This window comes from Phocoena phocoena, chromosome 4, assembly GCF_963924675.1.
Source record: "Phocoena phocoena chromosome 4, mPhoPho1.1, whole genome shotgun sequence".
Lineage (NCBI taxonomy): Eukaryota > Metazoa > Chordata > Mammalia > Artiodactyla > Phocoenidae > Phocoena > Phocoena phocoena.
In genome coordinates, this window is record NC_089222.1 from 57640838 (window position 1) to 57664674 (window position 23837).

The 23837-nt window shown below is 38.4% G+C and overlaps 1 pseudogene; it reads right to left on the minus strand.

Annotated features, from left to right (window-relative positions):
- Nucleotides 1-4548: 4548 nt before the first annotated feature.
- Nucleotides 4549-4643, minus strand: LOC136123029 (U6 spliceosomal RNA; annotated as a pseudogene).
- Nucleotides 4644-23837: the final 19194 nt, after the last annotated feature.

Genomic DNA, 23837 nt, shown 5'->3' on the forward strand with positions numbered 1-23837 from the left:
GTGTCTTTTTTTTTTCCATTTGTAAAGTTGAGAAAGATAAATGCACAATTCTCAGTATTAGCAAATGCTCAGTAAAATCGATGCTTTCATATTCTTACTACCTTTCTGAAGGGTAATTTGGTATGTTATTCAAAAGCCTTAAAGTTGTGAATTTTTTGTCTTGTATTTCTTTTTATAAGAAGTTATTCTGGTAAGATGATCAGATGTGTACAAAAAGATTTATGTATAAGAATGTCCATAGAACATGGAGAAAAGTTTCAAACAACTTATATGGCCATCAGTGGTATGTTAGTATATACATATTTTGCTACAGTAGGCAATTGTTAAATTTATGTTTTATAGAAAATGTAATGAGAAAAAGAGTTCTCGATAAATAGTTAAATGAAAATCAGATTATAAAAGATTGTATGCAGTCCATTTTAAACATGTGTACATAAATGTATACAAACATATATATATGTCCTATAAAAAAAGATAGACTTTTATATAAACTGATACTTTTCTGAGTGAAATGGTAAAGAATAATTTCTTTAATTTTGTACAGAGAAGTATTATCTTTATAATCAGAAAAAGTCAAAAAATGTCATTTTAAAATTAGAATCAGAGCAAACATCCCTGACTTAGATATCTAACTATTATTGTGTCACATTATTTGTATCAGACCTTACTGAATGTTGCTTGGATATAAATTTTCTTTAAAAAAATGCAAACAAATAAATACTATTTCAGATCATGTTTAGGAAATCTCTCAGCTCTAAGACTAAAGTCCAAAATATCCCTTGAGAGGCTCTAAATATTATTAAAATATTTTTATGTTTTATGTTTCTGCTTTGTGTTGAAGCAGTTGTTTAGATAAAAAAGTAACTGTGTAAACAAACACTGCTGAAGCCTAATTAAGAAACTAAAATACCAGTAAGTGTGACCATGTAGGTAAAAGGACTAGGATAGTTCCTGTTGTTATATGTAGGCATCAGCCAAGGAATTTGCCAAGATAAGTCTGCCCTACCCAGCAACAACTATGACATCGTATGTTCAAGTTCTACCATTGGCACAAAAAACAAGAATCAGGCTGGTAATCTAGGTCAAGAATTCATTTCAGCATGAATCACAATTTTTTAAGAGTGATTTGCCAATAATTTTTCAGTTTCTTTTCATGGTTTTCTGAGAAAGCCATGATTTAGTTACATTACTTGAACTGACAACAAAGCTAGTCATGCATGAGAAAATCATTACTAATGTGTTTAAGCACCCTTAGATCTGTTTCTATTTCACTTCTCCCACGCTATTAGGACAATCAGCTCCACTCTAGTTTTCCAGTACTTCTAATCAGGTTCAATTCCCAAAATCAGATGAAACTGAGGACTACTTTAATTATCTAGAGATCTTCCGAGATACCCAAAAATGTCTTTTGATGCCCAGTTACCCAAAAATGTGTCAGCACCAAGGGCAGTAATACTTGCAAGTCCATTTTACATAAAACTTTTTAGCTAGCATTTCTTGATTGATTGATAGCTGATAGATAGCAGTATATATCAATCCAAAATAGACTGTGGTAGATTATTACTTAAAAATGGAAGAAATGGATTTTAGCACACCAATGATGCCACTGAGAACAAGAAGAAAAACCAAGATAAAAGATGGTAATCATCTGTTTGAAGTCAGCAGACTGCAGCAACAGAAAAGAGAATTGGAAGAACCGTACTCCAGAGAGGGGAGAACGTAGCAGAAGTAAGTGGACTTCTGCAGTCACTTTTACTCTAGAAGCATTTGCCAATTCTGTGAATGGGCACAAGGATGAGAATCCATTTTGTACCCGAAAAAGGATGCTACTGGAGGACGGAGAAAGAAAAATATACTAAGCCTTTGGTGGAGATATATGGGGGGAGCCTCAGGCATACTGCTGGTTTTCCTCTCACAGCAGTTACCAATTTCTGGAGCAGTAGCAGGCAGAAAACTAAACCTTAAACAGAAAGTTTCTGAAAGACTAGGTAAAGCTTTCACAGTCTCATAAAAATATACCATTAAATAAGTGAAAAGCCAACCCACAAAGTGAGAGAAACTATTTGCAACAATATATCCAACAAAGATTTATAACTAAAATATGCAAAGAATTAAGTATCATTATCATACTAAGTGAAGTAAGTCAGACAGAGAAAGACAAATATCATATCCTTATATGTGGAATCTGAAAAAAATGATACAAATCAACTTATTTACAAAACAGAAACAGACTCACAGACTTAGAGAACAAATTTATGGTTACCAGTGTGAGTGGGGGGCAGAGTGGGTAGGGAGGGATAGATTGGGAATTTGGACATGTACACACTGCTATATTTAAAATAAAATGCCTTTCCATTAAATAAATAAACTTTTGTTACATTAAGCCATCGCTGGCAGGGGTGGGGGGAGAAATTTTTCTATCTATTAATACATTTCCTTTGTAATGTAAAAATACATGTGCATTTTCTCTCACCATGATGATATTAGCCATAAATTGTCTATTTTATGATTCATTCATTTAAAAATCACTCTTGGATTTGTCTAAACTGCTGTTTTTGTTTTAAAATGAATTAAATTTTTGAATAAATTTTTAAATACTGAAAAATAAATAGAAGGGAGCCCATCTAGGACTTCCTAAGAAGTCAATAAAGACAACCTATAGAATGGGAGAATATATTTGCAAATGATGCGACCAACAAGGGATTAATTTCCAAAAGATACAAACCACATACAGCTCAATAACAAAAAGACAAACAACCCAACCAATAAATGGACAATAAAGCAAATAAATGCAATCAAGTGATCTAAAGCATTGTAATGAAAAAAATAAATAAAAAGAACCCATGATATAATCCACTCAGAAACAAATGGGCAAAAGAGATGAATAAGCACTTCACAAAAGGACAAATCCATTTGGATAATCATCATAAGGAAAGGTGCTTAACTTCATTAATCATCAGGAAAGTGAGAATTTAAATCACAAAGCCATTACCACTGCACATCTACCAATAAAGCTAAAAATAAAACAAATAGATAACAATTCCAAATGTTGGTGAAGATGTAGGGCAACTGGAACTCTCATACATTGCTGGTGGATCTATACACTGGAAAAGTGCTTGACAGTATCTACTAAAGCTAAGCATATACACATCCTTGGTCCAGGTATTCCATTCCTTGGTAGAAACTCTATAGAACTGTATAAGAGACATATACAGGAGACATATATGTCTCCTGAGACACATACAGGAATGTTTACAATGGCACTGTCATAATATCCCCAAATTGGAAACTACCCAACAATCTAAGAGTAGACTGGATAAATAAATAGTTGTATATGTATACAATAAATACTGTTTAGCAGTGAGGATGAACAAATTATAACTGTATACAACAACATGGATAAATCTAATGGGCAGTAAAAGAAACTAGACCCAAAAGAGTGCAAATGTTATGATTTTACTGATAAAAGTATCCAAAACAGACAAACTTAGCCTATGGTGTCAGAAGTCAGGAGAGTGGTTACTCTTAGAGGCTTAACAACTATAAGGGGACAAAAGAGGGCTTCTGGGATCTGGACAGTGCTCTGTTTTTAATCTGGGTGCTGACCACATGGGTTTGTTCACTTTATAAAATTTGTTCTGATACACACTTTCATTCTACACTTTTTGAAGATATATTTAAAAGTTTGCATCAAAATCGATATGCACATAGAAAGAGAAGCTGCCATTAGCTAGATTAAGATAACTGTCTTAGACTGAGATCAGTATCAACACCCCAGTGTGTATTAAATTCTTCTGTTAGATGCAATTGATTTCTACATTTGTGACTATCAAACTACTGAACAAATATTACTGAAATGCCTAATTGCTATGTTAGTGGTAAAAACTTAAGTCAAAGATATGATATGATCCCCAACTTCATTTTACAAAAATACTTTGTATGTACAAAGTATTTACAGTCTGTTTGGGGACATAAGATTAGAGACAAAATTAGCAAACAGAATTTGAAGTCTAAACTCCTCTTGAAACTTGGGAGTTTTCAGCTGATTGAGTTTGAGAAATTGCTCCAGCCACCAAGATATCCTTTGACGATCACATTTTCTGCTCGCAGAATATGATGTTTATTTTTAAGGTTTTTTGCATCTATGTTTACAAGGAATATTGACTTACAGTTTTCTTTTCTTGTAATGTCTCCGAGTAACACTGGTCTTATAACCTAGGAAGTATTTCTCCTTCAAATATCTGGAGGAGTTTTTGTAGCATGGTACAAACATTTGATAGAATTAGTAAGTGAAGACATCTCACTTGGAATGTTCTTTGTGCATAGGTTATCTTTAATAGAGAGTGGACTATTTAAGTTATCTAATTATTGTTTTTCCAGTTTTATTGAGAAAGAATTGACATATATCACTGTAAAAGTTTAAGGTATACAGAATGATGGTTTGATTTATATAACTTGTGAAATGATTACCACAATGGATTCAGCTAACATTTATCTTCTCATAGAGATACAATAAAAAGAAAAGAAAAAAGGAAAACAATTTTTTTCAAAATTATGGAATACTTCATGAATTTGCATGTCATCCTTGCACAGCGGCTAATCTCTGTATCATTACAATTTTAGTACATGTGCTGCCAAAGCAAGCATGTTATTTAATTTTTGAATTAACTTTGGTAGATTGTGAGTTCCTATGAATTTTTCTTCTGCTGGTAATAAATTCTCGCTGTATTCATTTAGGAAAAAATATTTATTTTGCCTTTAGCTTTGAAATATATTTTCACTAGGTACAGAATTTTAGGTTGCTATGTTTCTACTTCAACACTCCATTATCTTTTTTCTTGAATGGTTTCTGAAGAAAAGTTTGCTATAATTCAGATTTTGTTCCACTTTTTTTACTGTTTCACCTTTATTAAGCTGCCTTCAAGAATCTCTCCTTAGTTTTGGTTTTCAGAAGTTTGCCTATGATATATACAAATATGTTTATATTATATTCTGTGTGGGGTTTTCTGAGCCACATATATCTGTTGTTCATTACTGTTAATTAATTTCATAAATTCCCACCATTATCTATTCAAATATTTATTCTGTCTACTTCTATTTCTTTTGTCCTTCTGGGAATACAATTATTTATATTTTTAGATCATTTGCTGTTGACCCACAGCTCTTGAATATTATGTTTGCATTTCTAACTCTTTCATTCACTTTGCATTTGATTTTGGATAATTTCTGTTAACCCACCTCCACATTTAGTCATTCTTCATCAACGGTATCCAGTCTGCTAATCAGCCCATTGAAAGAAATCTTCCTTGCATGAGGGGAAGATGGCGGAAGAGTAAGATGCGGAGATCACCTTCCTCCCCACAGATACACCAGAAATACATCTACACGTGGAACAACTCCTACAGAACACCTACTGAATGCTGGCAGAAGACCTCAGACCTCCCAGAAGGCAAGAAAGTCCCCACGTACCTGGGTAGGGCAAAAGAAAAAAGAATAAACAGAGACAAAAGGATATGGACGGAACCTGCACCAGTGGAGGGGGTGCTGTGAAGGAGGAAAGGTTTCCACACACTAGGAAGCCCCTTCACGGGCGGAGACTGTGGGTGGCTGAGGGGGAAGCTTCGGAGCCTTAGGGGAGAGCGCAGCAACAGGGGAGCGGTGCTGACCGGCACTCACCAGCCCAAGAGGCTTGTCTGCTCACCCGCTGGGGCGGGCTGGGCTGGGAGCTGAGGCTCGGGCTTCAGTCAGAGAGGACTGGGGTTGGCGGCGTGAACACAGCCTGCAGGGGGTTAGTGCACCACGGCTAGCTGGGAGGGAGTCCGGGTAAAAGTCTGGACCTGACAAAGAGGCAAGAGACGTTTTCTTCCCTCTTTGTTTCCTGGTGCACGAGGAGAGGCGATTAACAGCGCTGCTTAAAGGAGCTCCAGAGACGGGCGCGAGCCGCGGCTAAAAGCGTGGGCCCCACAGACGGGCATGAGACGCTAAGGCTGCGGCTGCCACCACCAAGAAGGCTGTGTGCAAGCCCAGGTCACTATCCACGCCTCCCTTCCGGGGAGCCTGTGCAGCCCGCCACTGCCAGGGTCCCAGGACCCAGGGACAACGTCCCCGGGAGAACGCATGGCACACCTCAGGCTGGTGCAAAGTCACGCCGGCCTCTGCTGCCGCAGGCTCGCCCTGCATCCGTAACCCTCCTTCCCCCCAGCCTGAGCGAGACAGAGCCACCGAATCAGCTGCTCCTTTAACCCCGTTCTGTCTGAGCGAAGCACAGATGCCCTCCGGCGACCTACACGCAGAGGCAGGGCCAAATCCAAAGCTGAGCCCTGGGAGCTGTGCTAACAAAGAGAAAGGGAAATCCCTCCCAGCAGCCTCAGGAGCAGCGGATTAAATCTCCACAATCAAGTTGATGTACCCTGCATCAGTGGAATACCTGAATAGACAACGAATCATCCCAAATTGAGGAGGTGGACTTCGAGAGCAAGATTTATGATTTTTTTCCCCTTTTCCCCTTTTTGTGAGTGTGTATGTGTATGCTTCTGTGTGAGATTTTGTCTGTATAGCTTTGCTTCCACCATTTGTCCTAGGGTTCTATCCCTCCATTTTTTTGTTTTGTTTTCTTTAAAAAAAATTATTTTCTTAATACTTATTTTTTATTTTAATAACTTTATTTTATCTTTATTTTATCTTCTTTCTTTCTTCCTTTCCTTCTTTCTCTCTTTCTTCCTTTCTTTCTACTTTTTCTCCCTTTTATTCTGAGCCATGTGGATGAAAGGCTCTTGGTGCTGCAGCCAGGAGTCAGTGCTGTGCCTCTGAGGTGGGAGCGCCTACTTCAGGACACTGGTCCACAACAGACCTCCCAGCTCCACATAATATCAAATGGCAAAAATCTCCCAGAGATCTCCATCCCAACACCAGCACCCAGCTTCACTCAACGACCAGCAAGCTACAGTGCTGGACACCCTATGCCAAACAACTAGCAAGACAGGAACACAACCCCACCCATTAGCAGAGAGGCTGCCTAAAATCATAATAAGTCCACAGACGACCCAAAACACACCACCAGATGTGGACCTGCCCACCAGAAAGACAAGATCCAGCCTCATCCACCAGAACACAGGCACTAGTCCCCTCCACCAGGAAGCCTACACAACCCACTGAACCAACTTTAGCCGCTGGGGACAGACACCAAAAACAACGGGAACTACAAACTGGCAGCCTGCAAAAAGGAGACCCCAAACACAGTAAGATAAGCAAAATGAGAAGACAGAAAAACACACAGCAGATGAAGGAGCAAGATAAAAACCCACCAGACCTAACAAATGAAGAGGAAATAGGCAGTCTACCTGAAAAAGAATTCAGAATAATGATAGTAAAGATGATCCAAAATCTTGGAAATAGAATAGACAAAATGCAAGAAACATTTAACAAGGACCTAGAAGAACTAAAGATGAAACAAGCAAAGATGAACAACATAATAAATGAAATGAAAAATACTCTAGATGGGATCAACAGCAGAATAACTGAGGCAGAAGAACGGATAAGTGACCAGGAAAATAAAATAGTGGAAATAACTACTGCAGAGCAGAATAAAGAAAAAAGAATGAAAAGAACTGAGGACAGTCTCAGAGACCTCTGGGACAACATTAAACGCACCAACATTCGAATTATAGGGGTTCCAGAAGAAGGAGAGAAAAAGAAAGGGACTGAGAAAATATTTGAAGAGATTATAGTTCAAAATTTCCCTAATATGGGAAAGGAAATAGTTAATCAAGTCCAGGAAGCACAGAGAGTCCCATACAGGATAAATCCAAGGAGAAATACGCCAAGACACATATTAATCAAACTGTCAAAAATTAAATACAAAGAAAACATATTAAAAGAAGCAAGGGAAAAACAACACACAAGGGAATCCCCATAAGGTTAACAGCTGATTTTTCAGCAGAAACTCTGCAAGCCAGAAGGATCTGGCAGGACATATTAAAAGTGATGAAGGAGAAAAACCTGCAACCAAGATTACTCTACCCAGCAAGGATCTCATTCAGATTTGATGGAGAAATTAAAACCTTTACAGACAAGCAAAAGCTGAGAGAGTTCAGCACCACCAAACCAGCTTTACAACAAATGCTAAAGGAACTCTCTAGGCAAGAAATACAAGAGAAGGAAAAGACCTACAATAACGAACCCAAATCAGTTAAGAAAATGGGAATAGGAACATACATATCGATAATTACCTTAAATGTAAATGGACTAAATGCTCCCACCAAAAGACACAGATTGGCTGAATGGATCCAAAAACAAGACCCATATATATGCTGTCTACAAGAGACCCACTTCAGACCTAGAGACACATACAGACTGAAAGTAAGGGGATGGAAAAAGATATTCCATGCAAATGGAAACCAAAAAAAAGCTGGAGTAGCAATTCTCATATCAGACAAAATAGACTTTAAAATAAAGACTATTAGAAGAGACAAAGAAGGACACTACATAATGATCAAGGGATCAATCCAAGAAGAAGATAAAACAATGGTAAATATTTATGCACCCAACAAAGAAGCACCTCAATACATAGGGCAAATACCAATAGCCATGAAAGGGGAAATTGACAGTAACACATTCATAGTAGGGGACTTTAACACCCGACTTTCACCAATGGACAGATCATCCAAGATGAAAATAAATAAGGAAACACAAGCTTTAAATGATACATTAAACAAGATGGACTTAATTGATATTTATAGGACATTCTATCCAAAAACAAAAGAATACACATTTTTCTCAAGTGCTCAAGGAACATTCTCAAGGATACATCATATCCTGGGTCAGAAAGCAAGCCTTGGTAAATTTAATAAAATTGAAATTTTATCAGGTATCTTTTCCGACAACAATGCTATGAGACTAGATATCAATTACAGGAAAAGATCTGTAAAAAATACAAACACATGGAAGCTAAACAATACACTAATTAATAACAAAGTGATCAATGAAGAAATCAAAGAGGAAGTAAAAAAATACCTAGAAATAAATGACAAAGGAGACACGACACCCCAAAACTTATGGGATGCAGAAAAAGCAGTTCTAAGAGGGAAGTTTACAGCAATACAATCCTACCTTAAGAAACAGGAAACATCTCGAATAAACAACCTAACCTTGCACCTAAAGCAATTAGAGAAAGAAGAACAAAAAAACCCCAAAGTTAGCAGAAGGAAAGAAATCATAAAAATCAGATCAGAAATAAATGAAAAAGAAATGAAGGAAACGAGAGCAAAGATCAATAAAACTAAAACCTGGTTCTTTGAGAAGATAAACAAAATTGATAAACCATTAGCCAGACTCATCAAGAAAAAAAGGGAGAAGACTCATATCAATAGAATTAGAAATGAAAAAGGAGAAGTAACAACTGACACTGCAGAAATACAAAAGATCGTGAGAGATTACTACAAGCAACTCTATGCCAATAAAATGGACAACCTGGAAGAAATGGACAAATTCTTAGAAATGCACAACCTGCCAAGACTGAATCAGGAAGAAATAGAAAATATGGACAGACCAATCACAAGCACTGAAATTGAAACTGTGATGAAAAATCTTCCAACAAACAAAAGCCCAGGACCAGATGGCTTCACAGGCGAATTCTATGAAACATTTAGAGAAGAGTTAACACCTATCTTTCTCAAATTCTTCCAAAATATAGCAGAGGGAGGAACACTCCCAAACTCATTCTACGAGGCCACCATCACCCTGATACCAACACCAGACAAGGATGTCACAAAGAAAGAAAACTACAGGCCAATATCACTGATGAACATAGATGCAAAAATCCTCAACAAAATACTAGCAAACAGAATCCAACAACACATTAAAAGGATCATACCATGATCAAGTGGGGTTTATTCCAGGAATGCAAGGACTTTTCAATATATGCAATATATGCAATATTTGCAATATACACAAATCCATCAATGTGATACACCATATTAACAAATTGAAGGAGAAAAACCATATGATCATCTCAGTAGATGCAGAGAAAGCTTTCGACAAAATTCAACACCCATTTATGATAAAAACCCTGCAGAAAATAGGCATAGAGGGAATATGCCTCAACATAATAAAGGTCATATATGACAAACCTACAGCCAACATCGTCCTCAATGGTGAAAAACTGAAAGCATTTCCACTAAGATCAGGAACAAGACAAGGTTGCCCACTCTCACCACTCTTATTCAACATAGTTTTGGAAATTTTAGCTGCAGCAATCAGAGAAGAAAAGGAAATAAAAGGAATCCAAATTGGAAAAGAAGAAGTAAAGCTGTCACTCTTTGCAGATGACATGATACTATACATAGAGAATCCTAAAGATGCTACAAGAAAACTACTAGAGCTAATCAATGAATTAGGGAAAGTAGCAGGATACAAAATTAATGCACAGAAATCTCTGGCATTCCTATACACGAATGATGAAAAATCTGAAAGTGAAATCAAGAAAACACTCCCATTTACCATTGCAACAAAAAGAATAAAATATCTAGGAATAAACCTACCTAAGGAGACAAAAGACCTGTATGCAGAAAATTATAAGACACTGATGAAAGAAATTAAAGATTATACAAATAGATGGAGAGATATACCATGTTCTTGGATTGGAAGAATCAACATTGTGAAAATGACTGTACTACCCAAAGCAATCTACAGATTCAATGCAATCCCTATCAAAGTACCACTGGCATTTTTCACAGAACTAGAACAAAAACGTTCACAATTTGTATGGAAACACAAAAGACCCCGAATAGCCAAAGCAATCTTGAGAACGAAAAACGGGGCTGGAGGAATCAGGCTCCCTGACTTCAGACTATACTACAAAGCTACAGTAATCAAGACAGTATGGTACTGGCACAAAAACAGAAAGATAGATCAATGGAACAGGATAGGAAGCCCAGAGATAAACCCACGCACATATGGTCACCTTATCTTTGATAAAGGAGGCAGGAATGTACAGTGGAGAAAGGACAGCCTCTTCAATAAGTGGTGCCAGGAAAACTGGACAGGTACATGTAAAAGTTTGAGATTAGATCACTCCCTAGCACCATACACAAAAATAAGCTCAAAATGGATTAAAGACCTAAATGTAAGGCCAGAAACTATCAAACTCTTAGAGGAAAACATAGGCAGAACACTCTATGACATAAATCACAGCAACATCCTTTTTGACCCACCTCCTAGAGAAATGGAAATAAAAACAAAAATAAACAAATGGGACCTAATGAAACTTCAAACATTTTGCACAGCAAAGGAAACCATAAACAAGACCAAAAGACAACCCTCAGAATGGGAGAAAATATTTGCAAATGACGCAACTGACAAAGGATTAATCTCCAAAATTTATAAGCAGCTCATGCAGCTCAATAACAAACAAACAAACAACCCAATCCAAAAATGGGCAGAAGACCTAAATAGACATTTCTCCAAAGAAGATATACAGACTGCCAACAAACACATGAAAGAATGCTCAACATCATTAATCATTAGAGAAATGCAAATCAAAACTACAATGAGATATCATCTCACACCACTCAATGGCCATCATCAAAAAATCTAGAAACAATAAATGCTGGAGACAGCATCGAGAAAAGGGAACACTCTTGCACTGCTGGTGGGAATGTGAATTGGTTCAGCCACTATGTAGAACAGTATGGAGGTTCCTTAAAAAACTACAAATAGAATTACCATATGACCCAGCAATCTCACTACTGGGCATATACCCTGAGAAAACCATAATTCAAAAAGAGTTATGTACCAAAATGTTCATTGCGGCTCTATTTACAATAGCCCGCAGATGGAAACAACCTAAGTGTCCATCATTGGATGAATGGATAAAGAAGATATGGCAAAAAAAAAAAAAAAAAAAAGGAAGATATGGCAGATATATACAATGGAATATTACTCAGCCATAAAAAGAAACGAAATTGAGCTATTTGTAATGAGGTGGATGGACCTAGAGTCTGTCATACAGAGTGAAGTAAGTCAGAAAGAGAAAGACAAATACCGTATGCTAACACATATATATGGAATTTAAGAAAAAAAAATGTCATGAAGAACCTAGGGGTAAGACAGGAATAAAGACACAGACCTAGTAGAGAATGGACTTGAGGATATGGGGAGGGGGAAGGGTAAGCTGTGACAAAGCGAGAGAGTGGCATGGACATATATACACCACCAAACGTAAAATAGATTGCTAGTGGGAAGCAGCCGCATAGCACAGGGAGATCAGCTTGGTGCTTTGTGACCACCTAGAGTGGTGGGATGGGAGGGTGGGAGGAAGACGTAAGAGGGAAGAGATATGGGAACATATGTATATGTATAACTGATTCACTTTGTTATAAAGCAGAACCTAACCCACCATTGTGAAGCAATTATATTCCAATAAAGATATAAAAAAAAATCTTCCTTTCTGATATCCTATTTTTCTTAATTTGTAATATTTTAATTTATCTCTTAAAATAATTTTTATCTCTCTGCTGCAAGTCCCCATCTGTTCCTGTATGTTGTCCACTTTTTTCACTAGATATTTTAACATATTAATCAGAGTAATTTTAATCTCCTGTCTAATTGATCTACCATCTATATCATCTCTGTGTCTGGTTCTGTAGACTTTTTCTTCTTACAATGAGCCTTTTTTTTTTTTCTACTTCATGTGTATTATGCAACTTTTGATTGACTATTGAACAACACATATCAAAGAATAATAGAGTCTGCTCTTTGAGGCAAATAGCTTTCATTCCCAGAGATGGGCATGACACTTCTCTCAAGCTATTAGTGGAGGTAGGGTTTGATTCAATCTAGTCAATAACTGAATTGGGTTTGGTTTTGTTGTTATTGTCATTATCCTCAGGGCATCATGGAATTCAAATACCTTCAGTGTTGGGTTGCTACTACCTTCTTAATGTAGAACCAGGGCTCCTGGGCCCACACAAAGCAGACAGCTTCTAGTGTTCTTATTCTACACTACACTTTCAGAAATCCCTGAATGTCTGAATCACAGAGTCTCTCTACACTCTTGTCCACTGGTGGGTTGCTCCTGCTTGTTACTTGGTGCTAGGTTTATGGTGGGGGTGAAAAGGTGTTTAGTTCTCCTTGTCCAATCTCAGGCTCAGGCAAGGCTTGTTCACATGGGCCTTGTGGGTGAAGCATTTTCAGCGTTTCTCCCTCCCATAGAAGCCAGACTTTTAAAAAAATCTATGTCAGATTTCAGGCAGGACATCATTTTCTGGCCCTTCACAAGTGGTAGCAGATCTTGCATTGTACTGGTGCAGAATTTTAGGACCAAGAGGTTTTTCTGCCCCTCCAACGGCATACTTGATGGCAACCGTTTTGTATCTTCCCCCAGTGGCTAAGAATTTTGTTTCATATGAGAGAAGGATCTGGTGAAGTAAGCTGTGTTTTTTGCTGTGTTTTGTCTCCCATGTTATCAAATCACCTCCTGCATATCTGAGTTAGGAGGGAGAGAGGGGTTCTCCAGTCTCCTGCCCTACACCCAGTCTCTCTTTGAGCATTTATTGTATTGATGGATCAGTGGAGAAGAGTTTGTGAGTGAAGACAAATTTTCCTTCTCTCTGGGGCTTTCAGTTTTTTTAAACTGAAATCTTCACCTACTCTTGGCCTTTAAGAAGTATTTACAGTACTGACTGGTTTTTTTCTTACATACTTTTATGACAGCAAGTATTCTTTCCGTGCTCTGCCAAAGTTGAAAAGATTTGTGTCTGCTTTCCTCATGCCAAGGGATCTGTCACTTTTCAGAATTCAGTTTTCTTGTCTGTCTTTTGACCTCAGCACTCTGATAGCTTTGGGATAAGTTATAATTTTGTAGATCATTTGCTTTTTCTCATCATTAGGATGGGAGCAAAATTCTTTTGCAGCTTTCAGCATCCTGAGTTGGAGCCACCTGTTAGGATTTTCATTGGGATTAAAATCTACAGAACAATGTTGAAAGAATTTTTATCTATACAATATGCATATCTTAATCCACTTAATTTAGTATAAAATTTTTGAGTGGTTAATTTATAGCAATCATGGTTTTTATCATTGTCATAATATCATACTGTAAGTATCCACCCTTGCTGAAAATTACCCTTACTGAAGTCCACATCTCCTCTGGTGGCAAAGGCAGGGAGCAAATGTGAAAGGAAGATAGTGATATCACCTTTCCTCTCCTTTCACAGGGCATAATAACACCCATTCAAAGTCAAACAGCTACTAATTGATTACAGATATGTCTACAACTCCGATCTTATTGACGCCAGTCCACGGGTCTTTCCACTACACACTTTTCAAATTTTTAATTTCTGTTCCTATAGCCAAACCTTTCAACTTTGAATATTTGTGCTGAATCTTTTGAAGAAAGGAAGGTCTTTCCTTCTACAGAGTTTTTTCATATTCATCTTTATCAGTGCTTTTATCCAGGCCTATCATTTTTGTCACTTTACTCCCTATATACATTTGTATTCTTGGTAGTCTCTGGGATTTCATCACTTGAAGTTCTTTCTTTCATCAAAATTAGAAGAAAAAAAAACTTTTAAAATTAAATAATTTAGCAGATAGGCCTTGCCATTCTCTACTTGAATTTGAAGTCCTGAAATTGGAAGACGAAGGCTGGATTTTGTTAGTTAGCTAGTCATCTTATAACTCAAATAAACATGGCCATTGTCATGGAGAGGGAAATCAGGATCCAGATACGAGGGAAGGGGGACATTAGAACTAGGGATGGAGCAAATTACCCTATAGAAGGACAGTGGTAACAGCATTCAATGCAGTAAAATAAAATAGGTGTTGTCTGAAGTTTTTCCCAGATTTACTGCTTTCTTTCTATGCTTCATGTATATTTATAGACTTCTGATGGACTTCTCCTGGAAGGAGAAGAAGAGTTCAACAGAACTTGATAGTAAATAATTATAATAATTTCCAAAAAAACAGTTAGTTACAGAACAAGATTTCAATCAGGTGGTCTAATTCTGCAGCAGGGTTCAGCAAAATAAGGCCCACAGACTAAATCTGACCCGCCTCTTGTTTTTATAAATAAAGTCATATTGACACACAGTCATTTCTACTCCATTCTCCTTGTGCAACCATAGAGATATTTTAAACCACAAATTTAATCTTGTACTTCTTACTAAAAACCTTCTAAAGGCTTCCTATTGTTCCAAAACTCTTTATATAGCATATAAAACTACTCATAATATGACCCCTGCTTGCCTAAGCAGACTCCACATTTATCTCTATTTTCCATCTTATATTCTGTATTTCAATTGTCCATTTACTATATTTACTCTCTTGCCTCTGGGCCTTTGCACATACTTATCTTTGGCCTCAATCAACTCATCTTATCTCATCCTTCTGGTCCCAACATAGAAGTCCTCATTTCCTTGGGAAAGACCCAGACACCCAAAAGTTCCATGTGCTCCCATAGAGCCCAGAAAAACTGCTACCAACAGTGATCATACTGTTATCTATTTTGTTTGTGGTATATATCAGGGGTTGGTAAGCTACACCCCATAGGCCAAATCCAGACTACTGTCTGCTTGTGTAGTCCATGAGCTAAGAATAGTTTTCACTTTTTTTTTTTTTTTTTTTTGCGGTACGCGGGCCTCTCACCACTGTGGCCTCTCCCATTGTGGAGCACAGGTTCCGGACGCGCAGGCTCAGCGGCCATGGCTCACGGGCCCAGCCGCTCCGCGGCATGTGGGATCTTCCCGGACCGGGGCACGAACCTGTGTCCTCTGCATCGGCAGGCGGACTCTCAACCACTGCGCCACCAAGGAAGCACTTCAGTTTTTAAGAAAAATATTTCACGACATGCCAAAAAATTATACAAAATTCAAATTTCATTGTCCATACATTCAGTCTTATTGGAGCCCAGCTACACTCATTTATTTACATATTGCCATTCACTAGGGAAGGTGTTGCAGATATAAGGATAAAAGAGAAAATACTATCTCAGACCCCCCAGCTTACAGCAACCACAATACCTTTCCCAGTGTGTGGCCCATAGAAAGCACTCAATAATTATTTATGGCATTAATAATGTGTGAATAAGTAAGTAAAACTATTTTACCCAGGAATCGGCTGCAATTAAGCATAGAATCTAGCCAGATTTTTCAATTCCTAGCTGAGTACTCTCTGCAACTAGGTCAGGCCTCCTTCCCTATGATTTTAGAACAATATTACTCTTAGAGTAATCATGGAATTAAAATTCCTTCCAGTTGCTACATAGTCTTAGATAGTTCCTAGAATAGGGCTCTAATATTCTGAAGTGTTCCTAAGAAAAGCTCCCCTGTTATGCCCACAAAGAGTAAATAATGATAGAGGATCACTTCTGTTCGGAGCTCCACTTATTTAAAGCAGCATTTTGATAAGTTCAGGCATACCTCAAAAGCACAGCTTATATGGAAAAAAGTATATAAAAGCAAGCACCGTGATTAACCATATCCCAATGGGAGAAAAATGTGTTGACATTTCAGCAAGAACCATCTTCAGTTCAAGCCAAAAGAAATCCCTATTTATACTTTCTAGTCAGCCAAAATTTCCAGCTGCATGGATTCTCTGGTGAACAAACAGTCCAGTGCACAGAATAAGGTCACTGAAGAATGTGGCAGTAATCACAGACTGTAATTAAGCAGTAATGACCTCAACCTGAAGCTTTCTTCAGGATTAATGAATACCTGAGAAGCCAGTGGCCTGAGGCAGCCCTCATTCCATCCAGAATGCACCGGGATAAAGTGAGCACTATAAACCAAATGTGTTTCCAGTCTAAAGCGCTCCCCAAAGTTACCTCTTCCACTATTATGTCACAGAGTTGGATTTTTTATGACACTCATTGTGGGGGGGAAAAAAAAAGATGAAGTTTAATCAAGAAAAGAGAAAGAAAAGTTTGGAATTCAGAAACAGTAGGGGATTTCTCTGCAGTGGGGAGGTGGAGGCGAGTGTGAACTATATTTAGTATATTCAGCTTTAATTTTCAGTTTAGCTCTGAATCATAGGAATAAGAATACTTATGTGCCAGATGATGCCAATAAATTTACCACGTTAGTAAATGTGAAGTGAAATAATGAGTCATATCAATGACTGTTATAGTTATCATTACTATGGCTTTTTATGCCTTGGCTTAACTGATGAGAAGAGAGGAAACAAGCAGTCTGTCAGGTTAGTAAGGTGACCATCAAAATATTAGCCATCATCTACTTGCTGCTTACTCTATGGCAGGCACTTAATGGATATTCTGTCTCTTCCCTTAGAGGTTGAACATCATTATCTCCTTTTCATAGATAAGGAATCTGAGAATCAGAGAGGTTAACTAATTTGTCCTAGGTCATTCTAATAAGTGTAGGGGTTGGGATTCAAGCCTGGGTTCCTCTGACTCCAAGGCCCAAACCTGAAATCACTATGTGCTATGAGCTCGGTGATCTGAAAGTTCTCTGTCAATCATTTAGAAGTAATGAGATAGGATTGTCAGGATGAATGTCAATGGGGAAACTGAAATGGTGTAAGATCAAAGTCATTAACAAGCTACTAAAAGGTCCTTTTATGTGTATCGGGAATGTTAGATGGGAAAACTCAAGAGTGACGAGGATTTTAATGTGGAGTCTGCTCTTTGTGCCATCCTCAGGGCTTGGTAGCATTTCCATGTCTTGATATGAATGTAGGAGCCCCATTGTAACCATAGGTTCCAAAGGGTACACTACAGTCACACTAGCCAACCTCAGTCCACCATGTCGGAAATTTGTTCAGTAAAAGACTAAGGTTTATTTTTTAAATGAGAGACTTAATTGTAAATATGCCTGAGAGAGTTACCGGTTGTGACTTAAATCCATCCTGAGATGGGAAAAACTGCTATTGGTACCTTTCTTAAAGATAAGAGCAGGAGGCTAGTCTTACAGCTTGAGGAATTAAATACTGTATTGGATTATATAAAATCCTTTATATGAATACTACAATAAGGAAAAGGAGAGGTGGGAAAGGGCATATTTATTTGTCTGCTGCAGACAAACATGGAAAAGATAAAGTAACCAGATGCCTACTGCCCTATTCTCACTGCCTGGTCCCAAATTGGGTAGCCAAGCATACCTTCTTCCTTAGGATATATGGGTCTGATGAGCGAGAAAACATGAAAGATGTTTTGGACAACTGTTGGGTTGGCCAAAAAGTTCGTTCTGGTTTTTCCATGAGATGTCACGGAAAATAGTAACAATAGTTGACTTCACCGAGACCTTATTTTCAGGTATGTCTTATTCTTTTAGGAGAAATGAAAGCCTATAGTGGGGTCACAGAGCCTCCTCCAAAGACACAAAATGTGACGTGTCCATTCCACTCATGGACTGTTCCTCAGTGTGAGAAGCAGACCTGATCCTAGCAGTCCCTTTCTTCCTTGTTGTTACATCACTATGACCTCAACTGATTTACCTTATTTAGGAAGACAACATTTGGCGATATTCAAACAAACAAAATCTTGGCAGCCAGGTCTCAGATACTAGAGTAAAATTATGTTTGGACTATGGTATTTTTAAGCCAAAACATACTCAGTTCTTAAACTAAACTTTATATGACCTCTGTCTTCCTTTTTCCAAGGGAAGAAAAATTTAAGACTATTTGGGAGGAAATTCTCAATACTTTGAGACCATTTGCTTTACCTTTCGTCATTTTCAAGGTCAGATAATCACAAACACAACTTGAAAAATCTCCCATTTGGCCATGAGCTACCAAATTCAGAGAGTAAAGTAGAGTGAACAGAAGGAGAAGAGTGAAGAAGCTATAGACATGGATGACTAACTTTACTTAATTTGTAATAAATAGAAATCTTGCAAACTTTTCAAAGCAGAAAATTATCTTAAATTCAAACACAATGGCCAAGATTGGGACAGAAGAGTGTCAACTTCTGAATGAGTAAGAAACCTGTTTGCAAACTGATGCTAAGGCAATAATTAGAGAGAGGAGAGGAGAGGGTGAAGAGGAAAGGAGAGGGGTACGTGTGTGGGAGAGGGAGAGAGAGAGAGAGAGAGAGATGGGGGCAGGGAGGAGGAGAGTTACTGAATAAAGAGTTCAATAAAGAGTCACTAAATTTAATAACTTTTCTAAATTATGAATAATTTACAATCTAAGGTCTAGTCCCATTCAAGTCCCAGTCTGGGCTCCCTAGTACAAGATGAGTGTTGAAAGAAGGGATGAAAAGGAGATAATAAAATCCATTCTCAGCTTCTGGTTATAGAATATAGAGGAAAAGAAGCACAATGATTCTATGCCTCTCTGCTGATATTGTTACCTAAAAGACATTTCCCTCAACCACAACTGGTTAGCTGTTAATTTTGGAAATAGTAATAAGACCCCAGGTAGCAATTAATTAGCTGGTTTTCCAGAGGATTCATTGAGTAAAAATTTTGTCATTTTTGCATTTGTAGACAATTATTCCATCCCACTTAACTTCGTTCTCTAAGCTACTTCTAATCTGATGATTCTCAACCAGAAGTATGCATCGGAACCATCTGTAAAGCTTTTTAAAAATGCATATCCTCTCCTCATTCCAGGTCTAAGGAGTAAGAATCCTTAGAAGGAGGGGCACCCATATGTGCATTGATTAAAATGTTAAGAGCATGTTATCAAGGCTATTTCAGATCAACTAAGTAATCACCTAACACTCTACTTCTTTCCAAAGTGAGAGATCAGTAAAAGAATTCATAAGAAAAAATAGGCATCAATAACTTGGACACTCCACAGGTCAGATTCACAGAATCACCTTATCCGCTATGATATATCCTCTTGATATGTAATATTTCTCCTTTAAAGAAGTCATGCTAGGGGCTTCCCTGGTGGCGCAGTGGTTGAGAGTCCGCCTGCCGATGCAGGGGATGCGGGTTCGTGCCCCAGTCCGGGAACATTCCACATGCCGCGGAGTGGCTGGGCCCATGAGCCATGGCCGCTGAGCCAGCGCGTCCGGAGCCTGTGCTCCACAACGGGAGAGGCCACAACAGTGAGAGGCCTGCGTACCGCAAAATAAATAAATAAATAAAAGCCATGCTAGAAAGATTTTATAGCTCTTAGAGGAAATAGTTATGAGATTTACTATCATGAACCAGTTTATGTTGGAGCCCTACTGAAACTATGGGTAAGTAATTTATTATTGAATTAAAATAAAAATGATGCCACAGACCTTAACATCCATCCATCCATCCGTTCAATCATTGGATACTTACAGAACACTAACTATGCATCAGAAAGGCATGGAAGATAAAGTGATGCTAGGCATGGAGGATAAAGTGATGACCAAGATAAACCTATTCCCTTACTTCAAAGAGCTAACATCAAACAGAGGAAGATAGACATTAAAGGAGAAATAGTTTAAAAATTATCCTGTCTGGACTACTGAGGAATCCTTCTACTACATTATAAGCCATTATTTTGACACCATTTGAAGAGAACTGTCTAGTAAACATTGTTGAATTTCAAAATGCTTGTGGGTCCACATATTTGAGAGGCATATAAAGGAACTAAAATTGTTTTAAGAGAGCACATCCTGGACACTAAGGTGACTTGAAATCATGCTATATGAAGAACAAGAAAAGGAATAGTAATAATTAGTCTAGAGAAGGCAGACATTTTAGTAATCACCAGGCCTCTGAAGTTTGAAATGTGACAAAGGAAGATGATCTAGTTTGTAGGGTCTTCGAGAGTTGAACAGAGAACAATAGATAGAAGCAAGAGAAAGCAGATTCCATCTCAGAAAAAGAAATGTCTTTATTTGATTTTCTTGATCAGGATTGTATCAAGATCAAATGGGTTTCCAAAGAAACAATGAGATTTCCATCAGTGTCATATTGCTTCATCTCTTAGCAAGGATACTGTAAAATTTTCAACTGAAAAATGGGCAGTTGGGGTGTGGCCAAGATGGCAGAGTAGGAAGACCCTGAGCTCACCTCCTCCCATGGGCACAGCAAAATTACAACTATTTACAGAGCAACTGTCTATGAAAACAACCCAAAGACTAGCAGAAAAGATTTTCCACAACTAAGGATATAAAAAAGGAACTGGGCTTCCCTGGTAGCAAAGTGGTTGAGAATCTGCCTGCCAATGCAGGGGACACGGGTTCGAGCCCTGGTCCAGGAAGATCCCACATGCCACGGAGCAACTAAGCCCATGCGCCACAACTGCTGAAGCCTGCGTGCCTAGAGCCCGTGCTCCACAACAAGAGAAGCCACCGCAGTCAGAAGCCCATGTACCGCAATGAATAGTAGCCCCCGCTTGCACAACTCAACTAGAGAAAGCCCGCACGCAGCAACGAAGACCCAACGCAGCCAAAAATAAACAATAAAATAAATTAAAATAAATAAAAGGGAACCACAAGAAGACAGGTAGGAGGAACAGAGACACAGATCCATACCCATGAATAAGTGACCCACGAACAGGAAGACAATCACAATTGCAGAGATTCTCCCCAAGCAGAGAGAGGTTACAGTCCCATATCAGTTTCCCCAGCATGGGGGTCCTGCACTGGGAAGATGAGCTCAGAGAATAACTGGCTTTGAAGGCCAGCAGGGCTGGCATATGGGAGAGCCAGAGGACTGTAGGAAACAGAGACTCTTAAAGGGTGCTCACAAAATCACACAGGCTCCAAGACCCAGCAAAGAGGCAGTAATTTGAAAAGAGCCTTGGTTAGACCCATTTGCTCATCTTGGAGAGCCTTCTGGAGAGACAGGAAACAACTGGGATTCCCTCTGGGCACATACATACTGGCAGCAGCCATTCTGGGGAGCTTGTTCTACCACAAGGACATTGGTGATGGCAATCACCATTTTGGAGTCCTCCCTTTAGCCTATTAGTGCCAGGGGCTTACCCATCCACCAGCGAGCCAACACCAGTCCTGGGACACCCCAGGTTCTACAGTCAGCTATTCCAGGACCTGGCCACATCCCCCAGTAGGCCAACCCCAGGGCACTCCAGGCACTACCGCCAGCCACTCTAGGACCTGGCCCTATTTACTAGTGGGCCAGCAGCCTCCACACAAGGCAGGGCCTGGCAGCCAACTGCACCCGGGGCCAGCCCTGCCTAGCACTGGGCCCACAGTAGTCACCCCTGACCACAGAGCCAACAAAATGGGCACTCTCTAGGGCATATACCTCTGGTGACCAAAGGGAAGTGTGCTGCTGGGTCCCATAGGACATCTCCTACATAAAGCCACTTCTTCAAGATGGGGAAGTGTAACCAACCTACCTAATATATGGAAATAAAAACAGAGAATTAGGCAAAATGTGGGACAGAGGAATATATTCCAAAAAAGAAACAAGAGAAAGCCCCAAAAGAAGAACTAAGCAAAATGGAGGTAAGCAATTTACCCAAAAAGTGTTCAAGGTAATAATCATAAAGGTGCTCAATAAATGCAGGAGAAGAATGGACGAACACAGTGAGCTCCAAATAATTCTCCTCCTACAGCGATATCTTTGCCTTTTCCAAGGATAAATGACCTTGTCTTTCTATACAATATCATCCAAATCGTTTGTTAATATTTCATTTCAGGAATTGCTCAACCTTTTTTCATGGAGAGGATGTATCTAAATCACCCAACAGCCTTTAAAAACCATTGAGGATTCACTAGATCTCAGTAGACCCTGGGAATCTCTATTTTGAAAAAGCTGCTTCCAGTCTTTATGGTGTCAGACCTAGTGAGGGAATTTCTGCTTTGTCATCTTATTCCAAACCACACTTTTGTCCTCATCCCCTCCCTTTCACGAGCACATATCCCGTAAGGAAAAAGTACAGAATTTCAAATCCTGAATACATAGATTTAAATCCCAGACAATCTATTAACTAGTTGTATTTTAGGCAAGTGGCAATATCTTCAAGGCTCTTCTGGACAGGGATATATTAATAGTTAATAGGAAGGACTGTTTTAAAAGCTAAATTAGATTATGTACATAAAGCACCTGTCATAGTCACTGGCACGTATGAGTTTAATAGAAGGAAGAACTTATTGTCAATTTCTCATCACTACTCAACTCTACACATGTTGAACATGATTCCTCTAATAATCTATTAAATCATAACTGAACTTGAAGGACCACAGGTATACACAGAGAACCTCAAACTCCTCTTATTATCCTCAACAACACTGACCACCATCCAAGTGAACTTGGTCCCTTGAAAATGGTCAAATAGTATCGAGATATATGAGAATATTTGTGCTTAGAAGGTCAAAATAGAATCTTCAGCAGATGAATAATTGTTGTACTTTGCAAAAAGAGTAAGAAAGGAATTTTAAGAATTAAAAAATAGATAATTTCACAATCTAATTTTAATACTATTCTCCCTGAATAAGATCTTTGCGTTCTGAAAGGCATCCCTCTTTATAGGGAAAGGTGCAGTTAATGCCGTGTCATAAATTTTGGACTTCCCTTCCTTTAATCCTAGGGTGGAAAAATTTTTGTAAAGGAAGTTTACCCCTTAAGTTTCTGACTCTCCTGAAATAAATATTGAGAGTATCAGAGTTCAGAAATTTCTAAAATGGGCTTGCCTTTAAAAACTTCAGCTGCCTCAAAACAAATTTTTTGTCCACACTTACCACCAGTCTAAATGTAGGACAAACCAGAATGTGTATGCTTGATCATCATTCTTGCCATAGCTTTCTTGCTGGACACCTGCAATCTTTTTTTCTTTCTTTTTTTTTTTTTTTAAACATCTTTATTGGGGTATAATTGCTTTACAATGGTGTGTTAGTTTCTGCTTTACAACAAAGTGAATCAGTTATACATATACATATGTTCCCATATGACTTCCCTCTTGCATCTCCTTCCCTCCCACTCTCCCTA